At 43.2% G+C, this 6,971-nt stretch overlaps 1 non-coding gene across 1 annotated transcript; it reads left to right on the top strand.

The window, feature by feature from the left end:
- Positions 1 to 5,573: 5,573 nt before the first annotated feature.
- Positions 5,574 to 5,657, top strand: Trnal-cag (transfer RNA leucine (anticodon CAG)). Its single transcript has one exon. It is a non-coding gene; the product is annotated as a tRNA-Leu (tRNA).
- The last annotated feature ends 1,314 nt before the right edge of the window (positions 5,658 to 6,971 follow it).

Raw genomic sequence — 6,971 nt, 5'->3', positions numbered from 1 at the left:
CGGTCGTCTCCCGCTTCCGCCCTGGATCCACATCACGCTTTTCCGGGAACGCCGCGCTGACCTCTGACACGGTTGCGGGTTACGGGAGACTCGGCGCAATCACAGGAAGTGAAGCTGGCTAACCCAGCCTCCTGGAACGGAGGAGACGGTGGTAGCCTCGGCGCTAACAGTGGGGCAATGGATGACCTTACTAAAATAAACTTCCTTACAAAAACATTGAGGTTCGCCGATGACACTGTAATTCTGTCAGAAACAACAAAGGACTTGGAAGAGCAGTTGAACGGAATGGACAGTGTCCTGAAAGAAGGGTATAAGATGAACATCAACAAAAGCAAAACAAGGATAATGGAATGTAGTCGAATTACGTCGGGTGATGCTGAGAGAATTAGATTAGGAAATGAGACACTTAAAGTAGTAAAGGAGTTTTGCTATTTGGGGAGCAAAATAGCTGATGATGGTCGAAGTAGAGAGGATATAAAATGTAGACTGGCAATGGCAAGGAAAGCGTTTCTGAAGAAAAAAATGGTTCAAATGGCTCTGAGCACTATGGGACTCAACTGCTGAGGTCATTAGTCCCGTAGAACTTAGAACTAGTTAAACCTAACTAACCTAAGGACATCACAAACATCCATGCCCCAGGCAGGATTCGAACCTGCGACCTTAGCGGTCTTGCGGTTCCAGACTGCAGCGCCTTTAACCGCACGGCCACTTCGGCCGGCGTTTCTGAAGAAGAGAAATTTGTTAACATCGAGTATTGATTTAAGTGTTTGTATGGAGTGTAGCCATGTATGGAAGTGAAACGTGGACGATAAATAGTTTAGACAAGAAGAGAATAGAAGCTTTAGAAATGTGGTGCTACAGAAGAATGCTGAAGATTAGATGGGTAGATCACATAACTAATGAGGTATTGAATAGAATTGGGGAGAAGAGGAGTTTGTAGCACAACTTGACAAGAAGAAGGGATCGGTTGGTAGGACATGTTCTGAGGCATCAAGGGATCACCAGTTTAGTACTGGAGGGCAGCGCGGAGGGTAAAAATCGTAGAGGGAGACCAAGAGATGAGTACACTAAGCAGATTCAGAAGGATGTAGGCTGCGATAGGTACTGGGAGATGGAGAAGCTTGCACAGAATAGAGTAGCATGGAGGGCTGCATCAAACCAGTCTCAGGACTGAAGATCACAACTGTTTAATCACTCTCGGTCAGTTGAGGCAACGTGTTTGCAGCATAGCATCACTCTCTAACTTATTCCGTGGGAGCTACCGACGTCGGTCACAATTGAGCACTAAAATATGTCCTTGCCGAAAGCTGAAAACAGCTGCCAGAACGGTACTCACAGTGTCGTATCAAAAACATGTCCGACAGGACAGACACCGCACACGTACACTCTAATGCAGAAAAACGACGCATCACGAAGAAATTATCTGAATAGGGCGAAAGCCGGTAGATGTGATGTACATGTACAGACAACCAAATGCTTACAATTGCAGAAAAACTGGATTATTTATTCGCGAGAAAGAGGTTCACACACTGAGGAAGTCAACAACGCGTTGGTCCACCTCTGGCGCTTTCCAAGATGCTACACCTGGCGGGTGTAAAATGAATGTGCGCAACGGAAAATAATGAAAGCTAAAGTGATGATTTGCCCTGTCTGACTACCCCCTGAAGCAGATATTAGGATCTCTTAATTCTATAAATTACAATCTAAACATAAATCAACGATGAAGGCAACTAATCCTACTAAATGATAAACGTTGTTGTTTAATATCTTTTTATCATACATTAAAAGCAACCCTTTAAGTACAATTGTCTATATTTCGTAATTAAAATTATTAATCAATTGCCCAACTGTGCCCCTTATTATGACTGTGTGGTTTAATATCAATAACGTGAAAGGATTGACATCATCTACGTATCAAACACTAGAATACACTACCTTTGAAAGGTCATCTACGGTGTGTGGAGCCTCAGTGGAAATAAACTAACGTGATCACAGCTGCTTAGCTTTATAGCCCTAACAAGCCGAGCGACCGCTACGGTCGCAGGTTCGAATCCTGCCTCGGGCATGGATGTGTGAAATGTTCTTAGGTTAGTTAGGTTTACATAGTTCTAAGTTCTAGGCGACTGATGACCTCAGAAGTTAAGTCGCATAGTGGGTAGAGCCATTTGAACCATTTTGAACCTAATAAGCCGAAGCAATTTGCCATATCACCGTCTGCACTGCGTCTGGTGTGTTGGCGTGCTGGTTCTCGTACACGTCTGTGTCGATGGAATAACTTCAGCCACAAAATAAATACTCTTGCAATCACTAGGACGGCGGAAAGCTGTTCAAATGTTTCAAATGGCTCTGAGCACTATGGGACTTAACTTCTGAGGTCATCAGTCCCCTAGAACTTACAAGGGAACCTCCCCATCGCACCCCCCTCAGATTTAGTTATAAGTCGGCACAGCGGATAGGCCTTGAAAAACTGAACACAGATCAATGGAGAAAACAGGAAGAAGTTGTGTGGAACTATTAAAAAGTAAGCAAAATATACAAACTGAGTAGTCCATGCGCAAGATAGGCAACATCAAGTACACCGTGGGCTCAGTTGCGCTGTGGTCCCGTGGTTAGCGTGAGCAACTGCGGAATGAAAGGTCCTCGGTTCAAGTCTTCCCATGAGTGAAAATTTTACCTTCTTTATTTTCGCAAAGTTATGATCTGTCCGCTCGTTCATTGACGTCTCTGTTCACTGTAATAAGTTTAGTGTCTGTGTTTTGCGACCGCACCGCAAAACCGTGCGATTAGTAGACGAAAGGACGTGCGTCTCCGATGGGAACCGAAAACATTTGATCGCAAGGTCATAGGTCAACTGATTCCTCCACAGGAAAACATCTCTGGTATATTCTATACGACACTGGTGACGGCATGTGCGTCACATGACAGGAATATGTTGTCGACCCACCTAACTTGTACACTTGGCGAATGGGTGAAAAGATTCTTCTACCTTGCCCGATTTAGGTTTTCTTGTGTATGTCATAATCACTCCCAAAAAGTGACGAAAACATAAGAGTTTGTCACATAAACTGCAACAAATAAATGCAACAGTTTCACAGTCGCACAGTTTTCCCTGTGCTCTGTCAAAACATATGTTTTTAACGTTTTCAAATTCTTCCGTGTGTAGGCCGTCAAATCCTGCATATGTCCAAGCAAATCTGAACATGAACTGGAATTTTGGAGAGCGAAGTTGATTATGTGTGAGTACCTGAACTTTGATAATTGTCTCAAAATAAAAAATTGAACTTTTCACTCGAGAGAAGATTTGAACCAAGGACCTTCCATTCCGCAGCTGCTCACGCTAACCACGGGACCACGGCGCTACTAACCCCATAATGTACTTGATGTTGCCTATCTTGCGGATGGACTACTCAGTTTGTATATTTTGCTTATTTTTTTCATAGTTCCACACAACTTCTTCCTGTTTTCTCGATTGATCTGTGTTCAGTTTCTCAAGGCCTATCCACTGTGCCAGCTTATAACTAAATCTGAGGGGGGTGCGATGGGGAGGTTCCCTTGTTAGAACTACACATCCATGCCCGGGCAGGAATCGAACCTGCGACTGTAGCGGTCGCGCGCTTCCAGACTGAAGCGCCTAGAACCGCTCAGCCACAATGACCGGCCTGTCTAGCTACTTCCTGTGTTTAAACAGGACCAACACACCTGTGTGGGCCTTCGATCCAGGCCTTGAGTTCGGCCTGCCATTTCATCTCCACTGGCGTTCCAACCCCTACTGGTATAGGCAATCATTCATTACGCCGTTCTGATAATAAAGACACTCCATCACGTTTCATGCAATAAACTTTAACAATTATTTACAAGGCGTACAAGTTTTTTGCCTCAAAACTACGAAATTTCGACAGTCGCTGAATCGGAAGTTACCCCAGCATTAGCCGTCTGTTGTAAATAGAGACGGAGAATATATTGTTGATGCCTTAAGTCTGTGTTATGTGTATCTGATTTTTTTCTTCGGTCTCCTTTTTATTGTTATTCAGCTTTTTAGATCACAATTGTACAGTACTTTGCTAGTAAATCGAAACTAGAATAGTAGTATGCTGCCCTCCCCCCTTTACTCCGCCCCCTCCCAAACCCCTTTTCCCTTTTATTGTTATTTTAATTGCCTTTCCCACAGTGGGGTCTGGCGTCCACTGCAAGCGACCACCTCGCAGCTGACTACTTGAGTTCCTCCTTGCATAGTTCCGTTTTAGTGCTTTCAACAATTCCTCGGTTTTTTGCTCGCATAGTTTCAGACCCCCATAAGTTTCATTTCACCTTCCGGGTTGACAGTTATCTAAACTGGCTAGTCCACTCTCCCTTTCTCAGTTATGTTTGTAAATGAAGTACCATCGGTAATTTCTTTTTTACAGTTCCATGTATGTTAGAAAGATTTACATCATATTTCTTCCTTTGCTCGAAACCGGTTGCGTTTGTTACAAAACGAAGTCGCTACTGAAGCTGATATTTTCAGTCTCAACATACGACCAAACAACCATTCTAATACAACGCAGGCGGCAGCAGAATTAGAAAACACAATCATGTGGATGGGGTATGAAAGTATATACTAGCGTCATTCGTGATTACGTGATGTATCAAATTCGTGGCAAAAAAAAGCCCAATGATGTATCTCAGAGGCTTTGCACGAAACAGTTTTCCACCAGGTTATGCAGGCTGAAAATTGACTCCAGTTTTTGCGTATTTTTCAGTCATATACATTATACTTTATCGTGATAATATTTAGGAACGATACACGGACTTCTGCACAGACGTGAGCGTGGTTATTATGATTATGATCAGAATTATGGTTCATTAGGAGAAAAACAAAAATCTGAACCAACTGCATAGACTCTTGTCTATTCTCGAAATGGTTTGTAGCAATATATTAACGCTGTTTCCTAAGGGATACAAACAATATTTACAAAATATTAGTTCCTTCTAAGATTTTAAAATGGGTCTGTACGAAGTGTAAATGCATAGGACTTGGGTTTTCCGATATTTTGTCCAGGATATTCGTTGTAAACTTCGCATTGTTTTTCTCCCATATACGCTGCTTCCCTTCCACGTTTAGCTCAAATGGTGACCAACAGCATAAAATTTATTGTAAGTGCTGTAGCTACCTGGCCTTTTAAATAAAGTAAACACAATGAAAATAAGCTGTGATTTTAGTAATGTACACGGAGTAAGTACTGGGTTATAAACCAGTTGTAGCCTAAAACAAGTGTTTCAATTGGTCAAATTTTTATATTCGGCCGATTTTTAAAGAAAACAAGAAAATAAGTGCCTAGAAAGACAGATGTTTTTCTTCGTCAGTCTTTCGATTGGATACCAATACCACCTATCTGTCCTTGTCGTGAGACACACTGCGAGAAGTTGTAGTGACGAAGTAGGCAGGGTCCCAGCTGCGCGAGCCGCGCGCAGGGCGTGGCCTTAGCAGGTCACCCTGAAAGCTGCACAGCGGCGGGAAAAAAGATCTTCATTTGAAGATAATTTGAACACAGACTGAATTACTGATAGATGTAAAGATGATAACTCTGATGGATGTCAGGATGGCCGAGCGGTCTAAGGCGCTGCGTTCAGGTCGCAGTCCACTTCTGTGGGCGTGGGTTCGAATCCCACTCCTGACAACAATTTTTCTCCTCTCACTCAGTCATTACTGGTAGTCAACAGTACCTTCAGGAACCCGGCTGATGAAAATTTTTTGATAAGCTATTTCCCGCAATCAGTCCGTCGGTGGAAGTCATATCTCTTCCTACGTAAAGATATCCCGAAAGTTATTTAGCACTTACGTGATCATTTGTGATTCAGTATGTGCCGCCAGTCACATGCCTGTACTATGCAAGCGGTATATCATTTTAACATCATAATTTTCGATACGATGCAACGTCAGTAGTAGGTACTGTTTGATAAGGAATTAACGATTAGGAAGGGAAAAAAAAACTTTCACATTTGCTATTGACATTGTAATTTTGTTATAGATGGCAACGGACTTGGCAGAGGAGTTGAAAAGAATGGTAGCGACTTTGAATAAGACAACAAGATGAACACGAACTGAACTAAAACGAACCTAATGGAAGGTATTGACGGCTGTTCCAGACATAGATGGGCCAGTCGGAACCGTCTGGTCGCCACATCATCCTCTGCCAGTGGCGTCATTTGGATGCGGTATGGAGGGGAGGAGGTCCGCACACCGCACTTTCAGCGGTCGTCGGTTTAGCTGACGTGGAGCCGCCACTGTGCGGCCAAGTAGCTCCTCACTCGGCGTCACAAGGCTGGATGGCGTCCAATTCAGTCCTCACACCAAGGGGAATTCCTCGCCAGTACTGGGAATCCAACATAAGTCTTGGCATTCAGATTCGCTGACCACTGGTAATGGAACGTAACCGAATAACATCAGGTGATTCTAGGAAGGAAATTAGGAGATGAGTCACTAAAAGTAGTACATGAGTTTTGCTATTCAGGTATGAAAAGTCGAAGCAGAAAAAATATAAATGCAGAACGGCAATCAAGAAAAGAATGATTAAAATAGAAGTTTCTTAACATTGAATATAAATTTAAACGCTAGGTAATGTTTTTTGTAGGCATTTATCTGAAGTATAGCCTTGTAGGGAAGTGAAACGTAGACGATAAGCTGTTCAGACAAAAAGAGAATGGAGGCTTCTGAAATGCAACGCTACAGAGGAGTACTGAAGATGCCTTAGAGAGACTGAGTAACTGTATCGCAACTTGACTAACAGAAGTGATCGGTTGATAGGGCACGAGCTGGGTCCTCAAGGTATCGTCAGTTTGCTAACGGAGGAAGTGTGTGGTGTAAAAATCGTAGAACAAGATAAAGGTTCTAATAAAATAAGCACATGTACGTGAATATGGGCCGCAGTAATTATGCAGAGACGAGGGACTTGAGCAGGATACGGTGACGTAGAGAGCTGCATCAAACCAGC

This window comes from Schistocerca nitens, chromosome 4, assembly GCF_023898315.1.
Source record: "Schistocerca nitens isolate TAMUIC-IGC-003100 chromosome 4, iqSchNite1.1, whole genome shotgun sequence".
Classification (NCBI taxonomy): Eukaryota; Metazoa; Arthropoda; class Insecta; order Orthoptera; family Acrididae; genus Schistocerca; species Schistocerca nitens.
Note: the sequence above shows the minus strand (reverse complement) of the source record. Positions and strands in the feature narration are given on the sequence as shown.